Source organism: Channa argus, unplaced genomic scaffold (assembly GCF_033026475.1).
Source record: "Channa argus isolate prfri unplaced genomic scaffold, Channa argus male v1.0 Contig209, whole genome shotgun sequence".
Lineage (NCBI taxonomy): Eukaryota > Metazoa > Chordata > Actinopteri > Anabantiformes > Channidae > Channa > Channa argus.
The window spans coordinates 1-22,000 of NW_027125427.1; the positions used below are offsets into that span (position 1 = coordinate 1).

General features: G+C 41.6%; 22 pseudogenes; all 22 read left to right on the forward strand.

Moving 5' to 3' along the window:
- The first annotated feature begins 706 nt into the window (after positions 1 to 706).
- On the forward strand, positions 707 to 825 carry LOC137122779 (5S ribosomal RNA; annotated as a pseudogene).
- An 857-nt stretch (positions 826 to 1,682) lies between these two features.
- Positions 1,683 to 1,801, forward strand: LOC137122795 (5S ribosomal RNA; annotated as a pseudogene).
- Positions 1,802 to 2,658: 857 nt separating this feature from the next.
- Positions 2,659 to 2,777, forward strand: LOC137122790 (5S ribosomal RNA; annotated as a pseudogene).
- Positions 2,778 to 3,644: 867 nt separating this feature from the next.
- Positions 3,645 to 3,763, forward strand: LOC137122798 (5S ribosomal RNA; annotated as a pseudogene).
- An 867-nt stretch (positions 3,764 to 4,630) lies between these two features.
- On the forward strand, positions 4,631 to 4,749 carry LOC137122799 (5S ribosomal RNA; annotated as a pseudogene).
- An 867-nt stretch (positions 4,750 to 5,616) lies between these two features.
- On the forward strand, positions 5,617 to 5,735 carry LOC137122791 (5S ribosomal RNA; annotated as a pseudogene).
- Positions 5,736 to 6,592: 857 nt separating this feature from the next.
- On the forward strand, positions 6,593 to 6,711 carry LOC137122800 (5S ribosomal RNA; annotated as a pseudogene).
- Positions 6,712 to 7,578: 867 nt separating this feature from the next.
- LOC137122780 (5S ribosomal RNA) lies at positions 7,579 to 7,697 on the forward strand (annotated as a pseudogene).
- Positions 7,698 to 8,554: 857 nt separating this feature from the next.
- On the forward strand, positions 8,555 to 8,673 carry LOC137122786 (5S ribosomal RNA; annotated as a pseudogene).
- An 867-nt stretch (positions 8,674 to 9,540) lies between these two features.
- LOC137122781 (5S ribosomal RNA) lies at positions 9,541 to 9,659 on the forward strand (annotated as a pseudogene).
- Positions 9,660 to 10,516: 857 nt separating this feature from the next.
- On the forward strand, positions 10,517 to 10,635 carry LOC137122793 (5S ribosomal RNA; annotated as a pseudogene).
- Positions 10,636 to 11,492: 857 nt separating this feature from the next.
- LOC137122797 (5S ribosomal RNA) lies at positions 11,493 to 11,601 on the forward strand (annotated as a pseudogene).
- An 867-nt stretch (positions 11,602 to 12,468) lies between these two features.
- LOC137122789 (5S ribosomal RNA) lies at positions 12,469 to 12,587 on the forward strand (annotated as a pseudogene).
- Positions 12,588 to 13,454: 867 nt separating this feature from the next.
- On the forward strand, positions 13,455 to 13,573 carry LOC137122782 (5S ribosomal RNA; annotated as a pseudogene).
- An 857-nt stretch (positions 13,574 to 14,430) lies between these two features.
- LOC137122792 (5S ribosomal RNA) lies at positions 14,431 to 14,549 on the forward strand (annotated as a pseudogene).
- An 857-nt stretch (positions 14,550 to 15,406) lies between these two features.
- On the forward strand, positions 15,407 to 15,525 carry LOC137122787 (5S ribosomal RNA; annotated as a pseudogene).
- An 867-nt stretch (positions 15,526 to 16,392) lies between these two features.
- LOC137122783 (5S ribosomal RNA) lies at positions 16,393 to 16,511 on the forward strand (annotated as a pseudogene).
- An 857-nt stretch (positions 16,512 to 17,368) lies between these two features.
- LOC137122784 (5S ribosomal RNA) lies at positions 17,369 to 17,487 on the forward strand (annotated as a pseudogene).
- An 857-nt stretch (positions 17,488 to 18,344) lies between these two features.
- Positions 18,345 to 18,463, forward strand: LOC137122796 (5S ribosomal RNA; annotated as a pseudogene).
- An 857-nt stretch (positions 18,464 to 19,320) lies between these two features.
- Positions 19,321 to 19,439, forward strand: LOC137122794 (5S ribosomal RNA; annotated as a pseudogene).
- An 867-nt stretch (positions 19,440 to 20,306) lies between these two features.
- LOC137122785 (5S ribosomal RNA) lies at positions 20,307 to 20,425 on the forward strand (annotated as a pseudogene).
- An 857-nt stretch (positions 20,426 to 21,282) lies between these two features.
- LOC137122788 (5S ribosomal RNA) lies at positions 21,283 to 21,401 on the forward strand (annotated as a pseudogene).
- Positions 21,402 to 22,000: the final 599 nt, after the last annotated feature.

Sequence of the window (22,000 nt, forward strand, 5' to 3'; positions counted from 1 at the left end):
CTGGCCATATGTGTTGTTTTTATTTTGTTGTTCTTATATGTGCCCTGCCTGATTGGCCGGATTGGGGGGCAGTACAGGAAGCTGATTGGTCCATCCTACACTTCCTGGAGTTTTAAAAGTACGGTTCCCAACAGCTAGCGAGGCTCTTTCTGGCAGCAACACCTGTTTGCTGTTCTTGGTTTCCAAACCTTATTTAGCATTTTTGAATTGTTAGGTTTTGTGCCGTGGTTTTGTTTATAAATTGTATATTTTGTAAATAGTATTAAATCTGTAGGGGTGAACAGCCATTTTCTTTTGATTGTTTTCTCTTGTTTTCACATTAGGGAGTTAGGGTTAGCGACTGTCTTTTGGTTTGTTTATTTCTATCAGGCTAGCTAGCACTTTCTGTGGGAAATGGCTTATTTTGTTTATTATGTTGGCCTTGGTTCGCCCTGAGTTGTAGTGTCATGTTTTGTTTGACACTTTCTTTTGTTTAAAATAAATATCATTCTGTTGGAACATCTCGATCCTGGATTTTGGTTTGGGGATCAGAGAGGGAACATGCTAATTTATCTTTGTATGTTGCACCCTGACCCCCTAGACAGGGGCGTAACAGACCAGTACAGTTATAGTACTTTGTACTTTGCCACATTTATCTTCTTCTTAGCAAGTGTCATGCATTCTGCTTCTCCAGCGTTTTTAAGAGCTGTTGATGATGTCAAATGCAGCTTACGGCCACACCGCTCTCTAAGCGCCCGATCTCGTCCGATCTCGGCAGCCAAATAGAGCCGGGCCTGGTTAGTACTTGGTAGGAAGACCGCCTGGGAATACCAGGTGCTGTAAGCTTTTTTGCTTGGGTTTACGGGCAGCACAAGCTGGTGTTACTGCCTATTTATTCATAGAAATTGTTCTATATTTTCATCAAATTTTGTTCTTTCATTGCTGTTTTGCTACTTTATTGGTTTTTCAACCATCGTGCTTCATTACTAGTAGACCATGTTACGGTCCTGGCCATATGTGTTGTTTTTATTTTCTCGTTCTTATAGGTGCCCTTCCTGATTGGCCGGATTGAGGGGCAGTACAGGAAGCTGATTGGTCCATCCTACACTTCCTGGAGTTTTAAAAGTACGGTTCCCAACAGCTAGCGAGGCTCTTTCTGGCATCAGCACCTGTTTGCTGTTCTTGGTTTCCAAACCTTATTTAGCATTTTTGAATTGTTAGGTTTTGTGCCGTGGTTTTGTTTATAAATTGTATATTTTGTAAATAGTATTAAATCTGTAGGGGTGAACAGCCATTTTCTTTGGACTGTTTTCACATTAGGGAGTTAGGGTTAGCGACTGTCTTTTGGTTTGTTTATTTCTATCAGGCTAGCTAGCACTTTTTGTGGGAAATGGCTTATTTTGTTTATTATGTTGGCCTTGGTTCGCCCTGAGTTGTACTGTCATGTTTTGTTTGACACTTTCTTTCGTTTAAAATAAATATCATTCTGTTGGAACATCTCGATCCTGGATTTTGGTTTGGGGATCGGAGAGGAAACATGCTAATTTATCTTTGTATGTTGCACCCTGACCCCCTAGACAGGGGCGTAACAGACCAGTACAGTTATAGTACTTTGTACTTTGCCACATTTATCTTCTTCTTAGCAAGTGTCATGCATTCTGCTTCTCCAGCGTTTTTAAGAGCTGTTGATGATGTCAAATGCAGCTTACGGCCACACCGCTCTCTAAGCGCCCGATCTCGTCCGATCTCGGCAGCCAAATAAAGCCGGGCCTGGTTAGTAATTGGTAGGAAGACCGCCTGGGAATTCCAGGTGCTGTAAGCTTTTTTGCTTGGGTTTACGGGCAGCACAAGCTGGTGTTACTGCCTATTTATTCATAGAAATTGTTCTATATTTTCATCAAATTTTGTTCTTTCATTGCTGTTTTGCTACTTTATTGGTTTGTCAAACATCGTGCTTCATTACTAGTAGACCATGTTACGGTCCTGGCCATATGTGTTGTTTTTATTTTGTTGTTCTTATAGGTGCCCTGCCTGATTGGCCGGATTGGGGGGCAGTACAGGAAGCTGATTGGTCCATCCTACACTTCCTGGAGTTTTAAAAGTACGGTTCCCAACAGCTAGCGAGGCTCTTTCTGGCAGCAGCACCTGTTTGCTGTTCTTGGTTTCCAAACCTTATTTAGCATTTTTGAATTGTTAGGTTTTGTGCCGTGGTTTTGTTTATAAATTGTATATTTTGTAAATAGTATTAAATCTGTAGGGGTGAACAGCCATTTTCTTTGGACTGTTTTCACATTAGGGAGTTAGGGTTAGCGACTGTCTTTTGGTTTGTTTATTTCTATCAGGCTAGCTAGCACTTTCTGTGGGAAATGGCTTATTTTGTTTATTATGTTGGCCTTGGTTTGCCCTGAGTTGTAGTGTCATGTTTTGTTTGACACTTTCTTTCGTTTAAAATAAATATCATTCTGTTGGAACATCTCGATCCTGGATTTTGGTTTGGGGATCGGAGAGGGAACATGCTAATTTATCTTTGTATGTTGCACCCTGACCCCCTAGACAGGGGCGTAACAGACCAGTACAGTTATAGTACTTTGTACTTTGCCACATTTATCTTCTTCTTAGCAAGTGTCATGCATTCTGCTTCTCCAGCGTTTTTAAGAGCTGTTGATGATGTCAAATGCAGCTTACGGCCACACCGCTCTCTAAGCGCCCGATCTCGTCCGATCTCGGCAGCCAAATAGAGCCGGGCCTGGTTAGTACTTGGTAGGAAGACCGCCTGGGAATACCAGGTGCTGTAAGCTTTTTTACTTGGGTTTACGGGCAGCACAAGCTGGTGTTACTGCCTATTTATTCATAGAAATTGTTCTATATTTTCATCAAATTTTGTTCTTTCATTGCTGTTTTGCTACTTTATTGGTTTTTCAACCATCGTGCTTCATTACTAGTAGACCATGTTACGGTCCTGGCCATATGTGTTGTTTTTATTTTGTTGTTCTTTTAGGTGCCCTGCCTGATTGGCCGGATTGGGGGGCAGTACAGGAAGCTGATTGGTCCATCTTACACTTCCTGGAGTTTTAAAAGTACGGTTCCCAACAGCTAGCGAGGCTCTTTCAGGCAGCAACACCTGTTTGCTGTTCTTGGTTTCCAAACCTTATTTAGCATTTTTGAATTGTTAGGTTTTGTGCCGTGGTTTTGTTTATAAATTGTATATTTTGTAATTCTTATTAAATCTGTAGGGGTGAACAGCCATTTTCTTTTGATTGTTTTCTCTTGTTTTCACATTAGGGAGTTAGGGTTAGCGACTGTCTTTTGGTTTGTTTATTTCTATCAGGCTAGCTAGCACTTTCTGTGGGAAATGGCTTATTTTGTTTATTATGTTGGCCTTGGTTCGCCCTGAGTTGTAGTGTCATGTTTTGTTTGACACTTTCTTTCGTTTAAAATAAATATCATTCTGTTGGAACATCTCGATACTGGATTTTGGTTTGGGGATCGGAGAGGGAACATGCTAATTTATCTTTGTATGTTGCACCCTGACCCTCTAGACAGGGGCGTAACAGACCAGTACAGTTATAGTACTTTGTACTTTGCCACATTTATCTTCTTCTTAGCAAGTGTCATGCATTCTGCTTCTCCAGCGTTTTTAAGAGCTGTTGATGATGTCAAATGCAGCTTACGGCCACACCGCTCTCTAAGCGCCCGATCTCGTCCGATCTCGGCAGCCAAATAGAGCCGGGCCTGGTTAGTACTTGGTAGGAAGACCGCCTGGGAATACCAGGTGCTGTAAGCTTTTTTTCTTGGGTTTACGGGCAGCACAAGCTGGTGTTACTGCCTATTTATTCATAGAAATTGTTCTATATTTTCATCAAATTTTGTTCTTTCATTGCTGTTTTGCTACTTTATTGGTTTTTCAACCATCGTGCTTCATTACTAGTAGACCATGTTACGGTCCTGGCCATATGTGTTGTTTTTATTTTCTCGTTCTTATAGGTGCCCTTCCTGATTTGCCGGATTGAGGGGCAGTACAGGAAGCTGATTGGTCCATCCTACACTTCCTGGAGTTTTAAAAGTACGGTTCCCAACAGCTAGCGAGGCTCTTTCTGGCATCAGCACCTGTTTGCTGTTCTTGATTTCCAAACCTTATTTAGCATTTTTGAATTGTTAGGTTTTGTGCCGTGGTTTTGTTTATAAATTGTATATTTTGTAAATAGTATTAAATCTGTAGGGGTGAACAGCCATTTTCTTTTGATTGTTTTCTCTTGTTTTCACATTAGGGAGTTAGGGTTAGCGACTGTCTTTTGGTTTGTTTATTTCTATCAGGCTAGCTAGCACTTTCTGTGGGAAATGGCTTATTTTGTTTATTATGTTGGCCTTGGTTCGCCCTGAGTTGTAGTGTCATGTTTTGTTTGACACTTTCTTTCGTTTAAAATAAATATCATTCTGTTGGAACATCTCGATCCTGGATTTTGGTTTGGGGATCGGAGAGGGAACATGCTAATTTATCTTTGTATGTTGCACCCTGACCCCCTAGACAGGGGCGTAACAGACCAGTACAGTTATAGTACTTTGTACTTTGCCACATTTATCTTCTTCTTAGCAAGTGTCATGCATTCTGCTTCTCCAGCGTTTTTAAGAGCTGTTGATGATGTCAAATGCAGCTTACGGCCACACCGCTCTCTAAGCGCCCGATCTCGTCCGATCTCGGCAGCCAAATAGAGCCGGGCCTGGTTAGTACTTGGTAGGAAGACCGCCTGGGAATACCAGGTGCTGTAAGCTTTTTTGCTTGGGTTTACGGGCAGCACAAGCTGGTGTTACTGCCTATTTATTCATAGAAATTGTTCTATATTTTCATCAAATTTTGTTCTTTCATTGCTGTTTTGCTACTTTATTGGTTTTTCAACCATCGTGCTTCATTACTAGTAGACCATGTTACGGTCCTGGCCATATGTGTTGTTTTTATTTTCTCGTTCTTATAGGTGCCCTTCCTGATTGGCCGGATTGGGGGGCAGTACAGGAAGCTGATTGGTCCATCCTACACTTCCTGGAGTTTTAAAAGTACGGTTCCCAACAGCTAGCGAGGCTCTTTCTGGCATCAGCACCTGTTTGCTGTTCTTGGTTTCCAAACCTTATTTAGCATTTTTGAATTGTTAGGTTTTGTGCCGTGGTTTTGTTTATAAATTGTATATTTTGTAAATAGTATTAAATCTGTAGGGGTGAACAGCCATTTTCTTTTGATTGTTTTCTCTTGTTTTCACATTAGGGAGTTAGGGTTAGCGACTGTCTTTTGGTTTGTTTATTTCTATCAGGCTAGCTAGCACTTTCTGTGGGAAATGGCTTATTTTGTTTATTATGTTGGCCTTGGTTCGCCCTGAGTTGTAGTGTCATGTTTTGTTTGACACTTTCTTTCGTTTAAAATAAATATCATTCTGTTGGAACATCTCGATCCTGGATTTTGGTTTGGGGATCGGAGAGGGAACATGCTAATTTATCTTTGTATGTTGCACCCTGACCCCCTAGACAGGGGCGTAACAGACCAGTACAGTTATAGTTCTTTGTACTTTGCCACATTTATCTTCTTCTTAGCAAGTGTCATGCATTCTGCTTCTCCAGCGTTTTTAAGAGCTGTTGATGATGTCAAATGCAGCTTACGGCCACACCGCTCTCTAAGCGCCCGATCTCGTCCGATCTCGGCAGCCAAATAGAGCCGGGCCTGGTTAGTACTTGGTAGGAAGATCGCCTGGGAATACCAGGTGCTGTAAGCTTTTTTGCTTGGGTTTACGGGCAGCACAAGCTGGTGTTACTGCCTATTTTTTCATAGAAATTGTTCTATATTTTCATCAAATTTTGTTCTTTCATTGCTGTTTTGCTACTTTATTGGTTTGTCAACCATCGTGCTTCATTACTAGTAGACCATGTTATGGTCCTGGCCATATGTGTTGTTTTTATTTTGTTGTTCTTATAGGTACCCTGCCTGATTGGCCGGATTGGGGGGCAGTACAGGAAGCTGATTGGTCCATCCTACACTTCCTGGAGTTTTAAAAGTACGGTTCCCAACAGCTAGCGAGGCTCTTTCTGGCAGCAACACCTGTTTGCTGTTCTTGGTTTCCAAACCTTATTTAGCATTTTTGAATTGTTAGGTTTTGTGCCGTGGTTTTGTTTATAAATTGTATATTTTGTAATTCGTATTAAATCTGTAGGGGTGAACAGCCATTTTCTTTGGACTGTTTTCACATTAGGGAGTTAGGGTTAGCGACTGTCTTTTGGTTTGTTTATTTCTATCAGGCTAGCTAGCACTTTCTGTGGGAAATGGCTTATTTTGTTTATTATGTTGGCCTTGGTTCGCCCTGAGTTGTAGTGTCATGTTTTGTTTGACACTTTCTTTCGTTTAAAATAAATATCATTCTGTTGGAACATCTCGATCCTGGATTTTGGTTTGGGGATCGGAGAGGGAACATGCTAATTTATCTTTGTATGTTGCACCCTGACCCCCTAGACAGGGGCGTAACAGACCAGTACAGTTATAGTACTTTGTACTTTGCCACATTTATCTTCTTCTTAGCAAGTGTCATGCATTCTGCTTCTCCAGCGTTTTTAAGAGCTGTTGATGATGTCAAATGCAGCTTACGGCCACACCGCTCTCTAAGCGCCCGATCTCGTCCGATCTCGGCAGCCAAATAGAGCCGGGCCTGGTTAGTACTTGGTAGGAAGACCGCCTGGGAATACCAGGTGCTGTAAGCTTTTTTGCTTGGGTTTACGGGCAGCACAAGCTGGTGTTACTGCCTATTTATTCATAGAAATTGTTCTATATTTTCATCAAATTTTGTTCTTTCATTGCTGTTTTGCTACTTTATTGGTTTTTCAACCATCGTGCTTCATTACTAGTAGACCATGTTACGGTCCTGGCCATATGTGTTGTTTTTATTTTCTCGTTCTTATAGGTGCCCTTCCTGATTGGCCGGATTGAGGGGCAGTACAGGAAGCTGATTGGTCCATCCTACACTTCCTGGAGTTTTAAAAGTACGGTTCCCAACAGCTAGCGAGGCTCTTTCTGGCATCAGCACCTGTTTGCTGTTCTTGGTTTCCAAACCTTATTTAGCATTTTTGAATTGTTAGGTTTTGTGCCGTGGTTTTGTTTATAAATTGTATATTTTGTAAATAGTATTAAATCTGTAGGGGTGAACAGCCATTTTCTTTTGATTGTTTTCTCTTGTTTTCACATTAGGGAGTTAGGGTTAGCGACTGTCTTTTGGTTTGTTTATTTCTATCAGGCTAGCTAGCACTTTCTGTGGGAAATGGCTTATTTTGTTTATTATGTTGGCCTTGGTTCGCCCTGAGTTGTAGTGTCATGTTTTGTTTGACACTTTCTTTCGTTTAAAATAAATATCATTCTGTTGGAACATCTCGATCCTGGATTTTGGTTTGGGGATCGGAGAGGGAACATGCTAATTTATCTTTGTATGTTGCACCCTGACCCCCTAGACAGGGGCGTAACAGACCAGTACAGTTATAGTACTTTGTACTTTGCCACATTTATCTTCTTCTTAGCAAGTGTCATGCATTCTGCTTCTCCAGCGTTTTTAAGAGCTGTTGATGATGTCAAATGCAGCTTACGGCCACACCGCTCTCTAAGCGCCCGATCTCGTCCGATCTCGGCAGCCAAATAGAGCCGGGCCTGGTTAGTACTTGGTAGGAAGACCGCCTGGGAATACCAGGTGCTGTAAGCTTTTTTGCTTGGGTTTACGGGCAGCACAAGCTGGTGTTACTGCCTATTTCTTCATAGAAATTGTTCTATATTTTCATCAAATTTTGTTCTTTCATTGCTGTTTTGCTACTTTATTGGTTTTTCAACCATCGTGCTTCATTACTAGTAGACCATGTTACGGTCCTGGCCATATGTGTTGTTTTTATTTTGTTGTTCTTATAGGTGCCCTGCCTGATTGGCCGGATTTGGGGGAAGTACAGGAAGCTGATTGGTCCATCCTACACTTCCTGGAGTTTTAAAAGTACGGTTCCCAACAGCTAGCGAGGCTCTTTCTGGCAGCAGCACCTGTTTGCTGTTCTTGGTTTCCAAACCTTATTTAGCATTTTTGAATTGTTAGGTTTTGTGCCGTGGTTTTGTTTATAAATTGTATATTTTGTAAATAGTATTAAATCTGTAGGGGTGAACAGCCATTTTCTTTGGACTGTTTTCACATTAGGGAGTTAGGGTTAGCGACTGTCTTTTGGTTTGTTTATTTCTATCAGGCTAGCTAGCACTTTCTGTGGGAAATGGCTTATTTTGTTTATTATGTTGGCCTTGGTTCGCCCTGAGTTGTAGTGTCATGTTTTGTTTGACACTTTCTTTCGTTTAAAATAAATATCATTCTGTTGGAACATCTCGATCCTGGATTTTGGTTTGGGGATCGGAGAGGGAACATGCTAATTTATCTTTGTATGTTGCACCCTGACCCCCTGGACAGGGGCGTAACAGACCAGTACAGTTATAGTACTTTGTACTTTGCCACATTTATCTTCTTCTTAGCAAGTTTCATGCATTCTGCTTCTCCAACGTTTTTAAGAGCTGTTGATGATGTCAAGTGCAGCTTACGGCCACACCGCTCTCTAAGCGCCCGATCTCGTCCGATCTCGGCAGCCAAATAGAGCCGGGCCTGGTTAGTACTTGGTAGGAAGACCGCGTGGGAATACCAGGTGCTGTAAGCTTTTTTGCTTGGGTTTACGGGCAGCACAAGCTGGTGTTACTGCCTATTTATTCATAGAAATTGTTCTATATTTTCATCAAATTTTGTTCTTTCATTGCTGTTTTGCTACTTTATTGGTTTGTCAACCATCGTGCTTCATTACTAGTAGACCATGTTACGGTCCTGGCCATATGTGTTGTTTTTATTTTCTTGTTCTTATAGGTGCCCTGCCTGATTGGCCGGATTGGGGGGCAGTACAGGAAGCTGATTGGTCCATCCTACACTTCCTGGAGTTTTAAAAGTACGGTTCCCAACAGCTAGCGAGGCTCTTTCTGGCAGCAGCACCTGTTTGCTGTTCTTGGTTTCCAAACCTTATTTAGCATTTTTGAATTGTTAGGTTTTGTGCCGTGGTTTTGTTTATAAATTGTATATTTTGTAAATAGTATTAAATCTGTAGGGGTGAACAGCCATTTTCTTTTGATTGTTTTCTCTTGTTTTCACATTAGGGAGTTAGGGTTAGCGACTGTCTTTTGGTTTGTTTATTTCTATCAGGCTAGCTAGCACTTTCTGTGGGAAATGGCTTATTTTGTTTATTATGTTGGCCTTGGTTCGCCCTGAGTTGTACTGTCATGTTTTGTTTGACACTTTCTTTCGTTTAAAATAAATATCATTCTGTTGGAACATCTCGATCCTGGATTTTGGTTTGGGGATCGGAGAGGAAACATGCTAATTTATCTTTGTATGTTGCACCCTGACCCCCTAGACAGGGGCGTAACAGACCAGTACAGTTATAGTACTTTGTACTTTGCCACATTTATCTTCTTCTTAGCAAGTGTCATGCATTCTTCTTCTCCAGCGTTTTTAAGAGATGTTGATGATGTCAAATGCAGCTTACGGCCACACCGCTCTCTAAGCGCCCGATCTCGTCCGATCTCGGCAGCCAAATAGAGCCGGGCCTGGTTAGTACTTGGTAGGAAGACCGCCTGGGAATACCAGGTGCTGTAAGCTTTTTTGCTTGGGTTTACGGGCAGCACAAGCTGGTGTTATTGCCTATTTATTCATAGAAATTGTTCTATATTTTCATCAAATTTTGTTCTTTCATTGCTGTTTTGCTACTTTATTGGTTTGTCAACCATCGTGCTTCATTACTAGTAGACCATGTTACGGTCCTGGCCATATGTGTTGTTTTTATTTTGTTGTTCTTATAGGTGCCCTGCCTGATTGGCCGGATTGGGGGGCAGTACAGGAAGCTGATTGGTCCATCCTACACTTCCTGGAGTTTTAAAAGTACGGTTCCCAACAGCTAGCGAGGCTCTTTCTGGCAGCAGCACCTGTTTGCTGTTCTTGGTTTCCAAACCTTATTTAGCATTTTTGAATTGTTAGGTTTTGTGCTGTGGTTTTGTTTATAAATTGTATATTTTGTAAAAAGTATTAAATCTGTAGGAGTGAACTGCCATTTTCTTTGAACTTTTTTCACATTAGGGAGTTAGGGTTAGCGACTGTTTTTTGGTTTGTTTATTTCTATCAGGCTAGCTAGCACTTTCTGTGGGAAATGGCTTATTTTGTTTATTATGTTGGCCTTGGTTCGCCCTGAGTTGTAGTGTCATGTTTTGTTTGACACTTTCTTTCGTTTAAAATAAATATCATTCTGTTGGAACATCTCGATCCTGGATTTGGGTTTGGGGATCGGAGAGGGAACATGCTAATTTATCTTTGTATGTTGCACCCTGACCCCCTAGACAGGGGCGTAACAGACCAGTACAGTTATAGTACTTTGTACTTTGCCACATTTATCTTCTTCTTAGCAAGTGTCATGCATTCTGCTTCTCCAGCGTTTTTAAGAGCTGTTGAGGATGTCAAATGCAGCTTACGGCCACACCGCTCTCTAAGCGCCCGATCTCGTCCGATCTCGGCAGCCAAATAGAGCCGGGCCTGGTTAGTAATTGGTAGGAAGACCGCCTGGGAATACCAGGTGCTGTAAGCTTTTTTGCTTGGGTTTACGGGCAGCACAAGCTGGTGTTACTGCCTATTTATTCATAGAAATTGTTCTATATTTTCATCAAATTTTGTTCTTTCATTGCTGTTTTGCTACTTTATTGGTTTGTCAACCATCGTGCTTCATTACTAGTAGACCATGTTACGGTCCTGGCCATATGTGTTGTTTTTATTTTGTTGTTCTTATAGGTGCCCTGCCTGATTGGCCGGATTGGGGGGCAGTACAGGAAGCTGATTGGTCCATCCTACACTTCCTGGAGTTTTAAAAGTACGGTTCCCAACAGCTAGCGAGGCTCTTTCTGGCAGCAGCACCTGTTTGCTGTTCTTGGTTTCCAAACCTTATTTAGCATTTTTGAATTGTTAGGTTTTGTGCCGTGGTTTTGTTTATAAATTGTATATTTTGTAAATAGTATTAAATCTGTAGGGGTGAACAGCCATTTTCTTTGGACTGTTTTCACATTAGGGAGTTAGGGTTAGCGACTGTCTTTTGGTTTGTTTATTTCTATCAGGCTAGCTAGCACTTTCTGTGGGAAATGGCTTATTTTGTTTATTATGTTGGCCTTGGTTCGCCCTGAGTTGTAGTGTCATGTTTTGTTTGACACTTTCTTTCGTTTAAAATAAATATCATTCTGTTGGAACATCTCGATCCTGGATTTTGGTTTGGGGATCGGAGAGGGAACATGCTAATTTATCTTTGTATGTTGCACCCTGACCCCCTAGACAGGGGCGTAACAGACCAGTACAGTTATAGTACTTTGTACTTTGCCACATTTATCTTCTTCTTAGCAAGTGTCATGCATTCTGCTTCTCCAGCGTTTTTAAGAGCTGTTGATGATGTCAAATGCAGCTTACGGCCACACCGCTCTCTAAGCGCCCGATCTCGGCAGCCAAATAGAGCCGGGCCTGGTTAGTACTTGGTAGGAAGACCGCGTGGGAATACCAGGTGCTGTAAGCTTTTTTGCTTGGGTTTACGGGCAGCACAAGCTGGTGTTACTGCCTATTTATTCATAGAAATTGTTCTATATTTTCATCAAATTTTGTTCTTTCATTGCTGTTTTGCTACTTTATTGGTTTTTCAACCATCGTGCTTCATTACTAGTAGACCATGTTACGGTCCTGGCCATATGTGTTGTTTTTATTTTCTCGTTCTTATAGGTGCCCTTCCTGATTGGCCGGATTGAGGGGCAGTACAGGAAGCTGATTGGTCCATCCTACACTTCCTGGAGTTTTAAAAGTACGGTTCCCAACAGCTAGCGAGGCTCTTTCTGGCATCAGCACCTGTTTGCTGTTCTTGGTTTCCAAACCTTATTTAGCATTTTTGAATTGTTAGGTTTTGTGCCGTGGTTTTGTTTATAAATTGTATATTTTGTAAATAGTATTAAATCTGTAGGGGTGAACAGCCATTTTCTTTTGATTGTTTTCTCTTGTTTTCACATTAGGGAGTTAGGGTTAGCGACTGTCTTTTGGTTTGTTTATTTCTATCAGGCTAGCTAGCACTTTCTGTGGGAAATGGCTTATTTTGTTTATTATGTTGGCCTTGGTTCGCCCTGAGTTGTAGTGTCATGTTTTGTTTGACACTTTCTTTCGTTTAAAATAAATATCATTCTGTTGGAACATCTCGATACTGGATTTTGGTTTGGGGATCGGAGAGGGAACATGCTAATTTATCTTTGTATGTTGCACCCTGACTCCCTGGACAGGGGCGTAACAGACCAGTACAGTTATAGTACTTTGTACTTTGCCACATTTATCTTCTTCTTAGCAAGTGTCATGCATTCTGCTTCTCCCGCGTTTTTAAGAGCTGTTGATGATGTCAAATGCAGCTTACGGCCACACCGCTCTCTAAGCGCCCGATCTCGTCCGATCTCGGCAGCCAAATAGAGCCGGGCCTGGTTAGTACTTGGTAGGAAGACCGCCTGGGAATGCCAGGTGCTGTAAGCTTTTTTGCTTGGGTTTACGGGCAGCACAAGCTGGTGTTACTGCCTATTTTTTCATAGAAATTGTTCTATATTTTCATCAAATTTTGTTCTTTCATTGCTGTTTTGCTACTTTATTGGTTTGTCAACCATCGTGCTTCATTACTAGTAGACCATGTTACGGTCCTGGCCATATGTGTTGTTTTTATTTTGTTGTTCTTTTAGGTGCCCTGCCTGATTGGCCGGATTGGGGGGCAGTACAGGAAGCTGATTGGTCCATCTTACACTTCCTGGAGTTTTAAAAGTACGGTTCCCAACAGCTAGCGAGGCTCTTTCAGGCAGCAACACCTGTTTGCTGTTCTTGGTTTCCAAACCTTATTTAGCATTTTTGAATTGTTAGGTTTTGTGCCGTGGTTTTGTTTATAAATTGTATATTTTGTAATTCTTATTAAATCTGTAGGGGTGAACAGCCATTTTCTTTTGATTGTTTTCTCTTGTTTTCACATTAGGGAGTTAGGGTTAGCGACTGTCTTTTGGTTTGTTTATTTCTATCAGGCTAGCTAGCACTTTCTGTGGGAAATGGCTTATTTTGTTTATTATGTTGGCCTTGGTTCGCCCTGAGTTGTAGTGTCATGTTTTGTTTGACACTTTCTTTCGTTTAAAATAAATATCATTCTGTTGGAATATCTCGATCCTGGATTTTGGTTTGGGGATCGGAGAGGGAACATGCTAATTTATCTTTGTATGTTGCACCCTGACCCCCTAGACAGGGGCGTAACAGACCAGTACAGTTATAGTACTTTGTACTTTGCCACATTTATCTTCTTCTTAGCAAGTGTCATGCATTCTGCTTCTCCAGCGTTTTTAAGAGCTGTTGATGATGTCAAATGCAGCTTACGGCCACACCGCTCTCTAAGCGCCCGATCTCGTCCGATCTCGGCAGCCAAATAGAGCCGGGCCTGGTTAGTACTTGGTAGGAAGACCGCCTGGGAATACCAGGTGCTGTAAGCTTTTTTGCTTGGGTTTACGGGCAGCACAAGCTGGTGTTACTGCCTATTTATTCATAGAAATTGTTCTATATTTTCATCAAATTTTGTTCTTTCATTGCTGTTTTGCTACTTTATTGGTTTTTCAACCATCTTGCTTCATTACTAGTAGACCATGTTACGGTCCTGGCCATATGTGTTGTTTTTATTTTCTCGTTCTTATAGGTGCCCTTCCTGATTGGCCGGATTTGGGGGCAGTACAGGAAGCTGATTGGTCCATCCTACACTTCCTGGAGTTTTAAAAGTACGGTTCCCAACAGCTAGCGAGGCTCTTTCTGGCAGCAGCACCTGTTTGCTGTTCTTGGTTTCCAAACCTTATTTAGCATTTTTGAATTGTTAGGTTTTGTGCCGTGGTTTTGTTTATAAATTGTATATTTTGTAATTCGTATTAAATCTGTAGGGGTGAACAGCCATTTTCTTTGGACTGTTTTCACATTAGGGAGTTAGGGTTAGCGACTGTCTTTTGGTTTGTTTATTTCTATCAGGCTAGCTAGCACTTTCTGTGGGAAATGGCTTATTTTGTTTATTATGTTGGCCTTGGTTCGCCCTGAGTTGTAGTGTCATGTTTTGTTTGACACTTTCTTTCGTTTAAAATAAATATCATTCTGTTGGAACATCTCGATCCTGGATTTTGGTTTGGGGATCGGAGAGGGAACATGCTAATTTATCTTTGTATGTTGCACCCTGACCCCCTAGACAGGGGCGTAACAGACCAGTACAGTTATAGTACTTTGTACTTTGCCACATTTATCTTCTTCTTAGCAAGTGTCATGCATTCTGCTTCTCCAGCGTTTTTAAGAGCTGTTGATGATGTCAAATGCAGCTTACGGCCACACCGCTCTCTAAGCGCCCGATCTCGTCCGATCTCGTCAGCCAAATAGAGCCGGGCCTGGTTAGTACTTGGTAGGAAGACCGCCTGGGAATACCAGGTGCTGTAAGCTTTTTTGCTTGGGTTTACGGGCAGCACAAGCTGGTGTTACTGCCTATTTATTCATAGAAATTGTTCTATATTTTCATCAAATTTTGTTCTTTCATTGCTGTTTTGCTACTTTATTGGTTTTTCAACCATCGTGCTTCATTACTAGTAGACCATGTTACGGTCCTGGCCATATGTGTTGTTTTTATTTTCTCGTTCTTATAGGTGCCCTTCCTGATTGGCCGGATTGAGGGGCAGTACAGGAAGCTGATTGGTCCATCCTACACTTCCTGGAGTTTTAAAAGTACGGTTCCCAACAGCTAGCGAGGCTCTTTCTGGCATCAGCACCTGTTTGCTGTTCTTGGTTTCCAAACCTTATTTAGCATTTTTGAATTGTTAGGTTTTGTGCCGTGGTTTTGTTTATAAATTGTTTATTTTGTAAATAGTATTAAATCTGTAGGGGTGAACAGCCATTTTCTTTGGACTGTTTTCACATTAGGGAGTTAGGGTTAGCGACTGTCTTTTGGTTTGTTTATTTCTATCAGGCTAGCTAGCACTTTCTGTGGGAAATGGCTTATTTTGTTTATTATGTTGGCCTTGGTTCGCCCTGAGTTGTAGTGTCATGTTTTGTTTGACACTTTCTTTCGTTTAAAATAAATATCATTCTGTTGGAACATCTCGATCCTGGATTTTGGTTTGGGGATCGGAGAGGGAACATGCTAATTTATCTTTGTATGTTGCACCCTGACCCCCTGGACAGGGGCGTAACAGACCAGTACAGTTATAGTACTTTGTACTTTGCCACATTTATCTTCTTCTTAGCAAGTTTCATGCATTCTGCTTCTCCAACGTTTTTAAGAGCTGTTGATGATGTCAAGTGCAGCTTACGGCCACACCGCTCTCTAAGCGCCCGATCTCGTCCGATCTCGGCAGCCAAATAGAGCCGGGCCTGGTTAGTACTTGGTAGGAAGACCGCGTGGGAATACCAGGTGCTGTAAGCTTTTTTGCTTGGGTTTACGGGCAGCACAAGCTGGTGTTACTGCCTATTTATTCATAGAAATTGTTCTATATTTTCATCAAATTTTGTTCTTTCATTGCTGTTTTGCTACTTTATTGGTTTGTCAACCATCGTGCTTCATTACTAGTAGACCATGTTACGGTCCTGGCCATATGTGTTGTTTTTATTTTGTTGTTCTTATAGGTGCCCTGCCTGATTGGCCGGATTGGGGGGCAGTACAGGAAGCTGATTGGTCCATCCTACACTTCCTGGAGTTTTAAAAGTACGGTTCCCAACAGCTAGCGAGGCTCTTTCTGGCAGCAGCACCTGTTTGCTGTTCTTGGTTTCCAAACCTTATTTAGCATTTTTGAATTGTTAGGTTTTGTGCCGTGGTTTTGTTTATAAATTGTATATTTTGTAAATAGTATTAAATCTGTAGGGGTGAACAGCCATTTTCTTTTGATTGTTTTCTCTTGTTTTCACATTAGGGAGTTAGGGTTAGCGACTGTCTTTTGGTTTGTTTATTTCTATCAGGCTAGCTAGCACTTTCTGTGGGAAATGGCTTATTTTGTTTATTATGTTGGCCTTGGTTCGCCCTGAGTTGTACTGTCATGTTTTGTTTGACACTTTCTTTCGTTTAAAATAAATATCATTCTGTTGGAACATCTCGATCCTGGATTTTGGTTTGGGGATCGGAGAGGAAACATGCTAATTTATCTTTGTATGTTGCACCCTGACCCCCTAGACAGGGGCGTAACAGACCAGTACAGTTATAGTACTTTGTACTTTGCCACATTTATCTTCTTCTTAGCAAGTGTCATGCATTCTTCTTCTCCAGCGTTTTTAAGAGCTGTTGATGATGTCAAATGCAGCTTACGGCCACACCGCTCTCTAAGCGCCCGATCTCGTCCGATCTCGGCAGCCAAATAGAGCCGGGCCTGGTTAGTACTTGGTAGGAAGACCGCCTGGGAATACCAGGTGCTGTAAGCTTTTTTGCTTGGGTTTACGGGCAGCACAAGCTGGTGTTACTGCCTATTTATTCATAGAAATTGTTCTATATTTTCATCAAATTTTGTTCTTTCATTGCTGTTTTGCTACTTTATTGGTTTGCCAACCATCGTGCTTCATTACTAGTAGACCATGTTACGGTCCTGGCCATATGTGTTGTTTTTATTTTGTTGTTCTTATAGGTGCCCTGCCTGATTGGCCGGATTGGGGGGCAGTACAGGAAGCTGATTGGTCCATCCTACACTTCCTGGAGTTTTAAAAGTACGGTTCCCAACAGCTAGCGAGGCTCTTTCTGGCAGCAGCACCTGTTTGCTGTTCTTGGTTTCCAAACCTTATTTAGCATTTTTGAATTGTTAGGTTTTGTGCCGTGGTTTTGTTTATAAATTGTATATTTTGTAAAAAGTATTAAATCTGTAGGAGTGAACTGCCATTTTCTTTGAACTTTTTTCACATTAGGGAGTTAGGGTTAGCGACTGTTTTTTGGTTTGTTTATTTCTATCAGGCTAGCTAGCACTTTCTGTGGGAAATGGCTTATTTTGTTTATTATGTGGGCCTTGGTTCGCCCTGAGTTGTAGTGTCATGTTTTGTTTGACACTTTCTTTCGTTTAAAATAAATATCATTCTGTTGGAACATCTCGATCCTGGATTTTGGTTTGGGGATCGGAGAGGGAACATGCTAATTTATCTTTGTATGTTGCACCCTGACCCCCTAGACAGGGGCGTAACAGACCAGTACAGTTATAGTACTTTGTACTTTGCCACATTTATCTTCTTCTTAGCAAGTGTCATGCATTCTGCTTCTCCAGCGTTTTTAAGAGCTGTTGAAGATGTCAAATGCAGCTTACGGCCACACCGCTCTCTAAGCGCCCGATCTCGTCCGATCTCGGCAGCCAAATAGAGCCGGGCCTGGTTAGTACTTGGTAGGAAGACCGCCTGGGAATACCAGGTGCTGTAAGCTTTTTTGCTTGGGTTTACGGGCAGCACAAGCTGGTGTTACTGCCTATTTATTCATAGAAATTGTTCTATATTTTCATCAAATTTTGTTCTTTCATTGCTGTTTTGCTACTTTATTGGTTTTTCAACCATCGTGCTTCATTACTAGTAGACCATGTTACGGTCCTGGCCATATGTGTTGTTTTTATTTTCTCGTTCTTATAGGTGCCCTTCCTGATTGGCCGGATTGAGGGGCAGTACAGGAAGCTGATTGGTCCATCCTACACTTCCTGGAGTTTTAAAAGTACGGTTCCCAACAGCTAGCGAGGCTCTTTCTGGCATCAGCACCTGTTTGCTGTTCTTGGTTTCCAAACCTTATTTAGCATTTTTGAATTGTTAGGTTTTGTGCCGTGGTTTTGTTTATAAATTGTATATTTTGTAAATAGTATTAAATCTGTAGGGGTGAACAGCCATTTTCTTTGGACTGTTTTCACATTAGGGAGTTAGGGTTAGCGACTGTCTTTTGGTTTGTTTATTTCTATCAGGCTAGCTAGCACTTTCTGTGGGAAATGGCTTATTTTGTTTATTATGTTGGCCTTGGTTCGCCCTGAGTTGTACTGTCATGTTTTGTTTGACACTTTCTTTCGTTTAAAATAAATATCATTCTGTTGGAACATCTCGATCCTGGATTTTGGTTTGGGGATCGGAGAGGAAACATGCTAATTTATCTTTGTATGTTGCACCCTGACCCCCTAGACAGGGGCGTAACAGACCAGTACAGTTATAGTACTTTGTACTTTGCCACATTTATCTTCTTCTTAGCAAGTGTCATGCATTCTTCTTCTCCAGCGTTTTTAAGAGCTGTTGATGATGTCAAATGCAGCTTACGGCCACACCGCTCTCTAAGCGCCCAATCTCGTCCGATCTCGGCAGCCAAATAGAGCCGGGCCAGGTTAGTAATTGGTAGGAAGACCGCCTGGGAATACCAGGTGCTGTAAGCTTTTTTGCTTGGGTTTACGGGCAGCACAAGCTGGTGTTACTGCCTATTTATTCATAGAAATTGTTCTATATTTTCATCAAATTTTGTTCTTTCATTGCTGTTTTGCTACTTTATTGGTTTGTCAACCATCGTGCTTCATTACTAGTAGACCATGTTACGGTCCTGGCCATATGTGTTGTTTTTATTTTGTTGTTCTTATAGGTGCCCTGCCTGATTGGCCGGATTGGGGGGCAGTACAGGAAGCTGATTGGTCCATCCTACACTTCCTGGAGTTTTAAAAGTACGGTTCCCAACAGCTAGCGAGGCTCTTTCTGGCAGCAGCACCTGTTTGCTGTTCTTGGTTTCCAAACCTTATTTAGCATTTTTGAATTGTTAGGTTTTGTGCCGTGGTTTTGTTTATAAATTGTATATTTTGTAAATAGTATTAAATCTGTAGGGGTGAACAGCCATTTTCTTTGGACTGTTTTCACATTAGGGAGTTAGGGTTAGCGACTGTCTTTTGGTTTGTTTATTTCTATCAGGCTAGCTAGCACTTTCTGTGGGAAATGGCTTATTTTGTTTATTATGTTGGCCTTGGTTCGCCCTGAGTTGTAGTGTCATGTTTTGTTTGACACTTTCTTTCGTTTAAAATAAATATCATTCTGTTGGAACATCTCGATACTGGATTTTGGTTTGGGGATCGGAGAGGGAACATGCTAATTTATCTTTGTATGTTGCACCCTGACCCCCTGGACAGGGGCGTAACAGACCAGTACAGTTATAGTACTTTGTACTTTGCCACATTTATCTTCTTCTTAGCAAGTGTCATGCATTCTGCTTCTCCCGCGTTTTTAAGAGCTGTTGATGATGTCAAATGCAGCTTACGGCCACACCGCTCTCTAAGCGCCCGATCTCGTCCGATCTCGGCAGCCAAATAGAGCCGGGTCTGGTTAGTACTTGGTAGGAAGACCGCCTGGGAATGCCAGGTGCTGTAAGCTTTTTTGCTTGGGTTTACGGGCAGCACAAGCTGGTGTTACTGCCTATTTTTTCATAGAAATTGTTCTATATTTTCATCAAATTTTGTTCTTTCATTGCTGTTTTGCTACTTTATTGGTTTGTCAACCATCGTGCTTCATTACTAGTAGACCATGTTACGGTCCTGGCCATATGTGTTGTTTTTATTTTGTTGTTCTTTTAGGTGCCCTGCCTGATTGGCCGGATTGGGGGGCAGTACAGGAAGCTGATTGGTCCATCTTACACTTCCTGGAGTTTTAAAAGTACGGTTCCCAACAGCTAGCGAGGCTCTTTCAGGCAGCAACACCTGTTTGCTGTTCTTGGTTTCCAAACCTTATTTAGCATTTTTGAATTGTTAGGTTTTGTGCCGTGGTTTTGTTTATAAATTGTATATTTTGTAATTCTTATTAAATCTGTAGGGGTGAACAGCCATTTTCTTTTGATTGTTTTCTCTTGTTTTCACATTAGGGAGTTAGGGTTAGCGACTGTCTTTTGGTTTGTTTATTTCTATCAGGCTAGCTAGCACTTTCTGTGGGAAATGGCTTATTTTGTTTATTATGTTGGCCTTGGTTCGCCCTGAGTTGTAGTGTCATGTTTTGTTTGACACTTTCTTTCGTTTAAAATAAATATCATTCTGTTGGAACATCTCGATCCTGGATTTTGGTTTGGGGATCGGAGAGGGAACATGCTAATTTATCTTTGTATGTTGCACCCTGACCCCCTAGACAGGGGCGTAACAGACCAGTACAGTTATAGTACTTTGTACTTTGCCACATTTATCTTCTTCTTAGCAAGTGTCATGCATTCTGCTTCTCCAGCGTTTTTAAGAGCTGTTGATGATGTCAAATGCAGCTTACGGCCACACCGCTCTCTAAGCGCCCGATCTCGTCCGATCTCGGCAGCCAAATAGAGCCGGGCCTGGTTAGTACTTGGTAGGAAGACCGCCTGGGAATACCAGGTGCTGTAAGCTTTTTTGCTTGGGTTTACGGGCAGCACAAGCTGGTGTTACTGCCTATTTATTCATAGAAATTGTTCTATATTTTCATCAAATTTTGTTCTTTCATTGATGTTTTGCTACTTTATTGGTTTTTCAACCATCGTGCTTCATTACTAGTAGACCATGTTACGGTCCTGGCCATATGTGTTGTTTTTATTTTCTCGTTCTTATAGGTGCCCTTCCTGATTGGCCGGATTGAGGGGCAGTACAGGAAGCTGATTGGTCCATCCTACACTTCCTGGAGTTTTAAAAGTACGGTTCCCAACAGCTAGCGAGGCTCTTTCTGGCATCAGCACCTGTTTGCTGTTCTTGGTTTCCAAACCTTATTTAGCATTTTTGAATTGTTAGGTTTTGTGCCGTGGTTTTGTTTATAAATTGTATATTTTGTAAATAGTATTAAATCTGTAGGGGTGAACAGCCATTTTCTTTGGACTGTTTTCACATTAGGGAGTTAGGGTTAGCGACTGTCTTTTGGTTTGTTTATTTCTATCAGGCTAGCTAGCACTTTCTGTGGGAAATGGCTTATTTTGTTTATTATGTTGGCCTTGGTTCGCCCTGAGTTGTACTGTCATGTTTTGTTTGACACTTTCTTTCGTTTAAAATAAATATCATTCTGTTGGAACATCTCGATCCTGGATTTTGGTTTGGGGATCGGAGAGGGAACATGCTAATTTATCTTTGTATGTTGCACCCTGACCCCCTGGACAGGGGCGTAACAGACCAGTACAGTTATAGTACTTTGTACTTTGCCACATTTATCTTCTTCTTAGCAAGTTTCATGCATTCTGCTTCTCCAACGTTTTTAAGAGCTGTTGATGATGTCAAGTGCAGCTTACGGCCACACCGCTCTCTAAGCGCCCGATCTCGTCCGATCTCGGCAGCCAAATAGAGCCGGGCCTGGTTAGTACTTGGTAGGAAGACCGCGTGGGAATACCAGGTGCTGTAAGCTTTTTTGCTTGGGTTTACGGGCAGCACAAGCTGGTGTTACTGCCTATTTATTCATAGAAATTGTTCTATATTTTCATCAAATTTTGTTCTTTCATTGCTGTTTTGCTACTTTATTGGTTTGTCAACCATCGTGCTTCATTACTAGTAGACCATGTTACGGTCCTGGCCATATGTGTTGTTTTTATTTTCTTGTTCTTATATGTGCCCTGCCTGATTGGCCGGATTGGGGGGCAGTACAGGAAGCTGATTGGTCCATCCTACACTTCCTGGAGTTTTAAAAGTACGGTTCCCAACAGCTAGCGAGGCTCTTTCTGGCAGCAGCACCTGTTTGCTGTTCTTGGTTTCCAAACCTTATTTAGCATTTTTGAATTGTTAGGTTTTGTGCCGTGGTTTTGTTTATAAATTGTATATTTTGTAAATAGTATTAAATCTGTAGGGGTGAACAGCCATTTTCTTTTGATTGTTTTCTCTTGTTTTCACATTAGGGAGTTAGGGTTAGCGACTGTCTTTTGGTTTGTTTATTTCTATCAGGCTAGCTAGCACTTTCTGTGGGAAATGGCTTATTTTGTTTATTATGTTGGCCTTGGTTCGCCCTGAGTT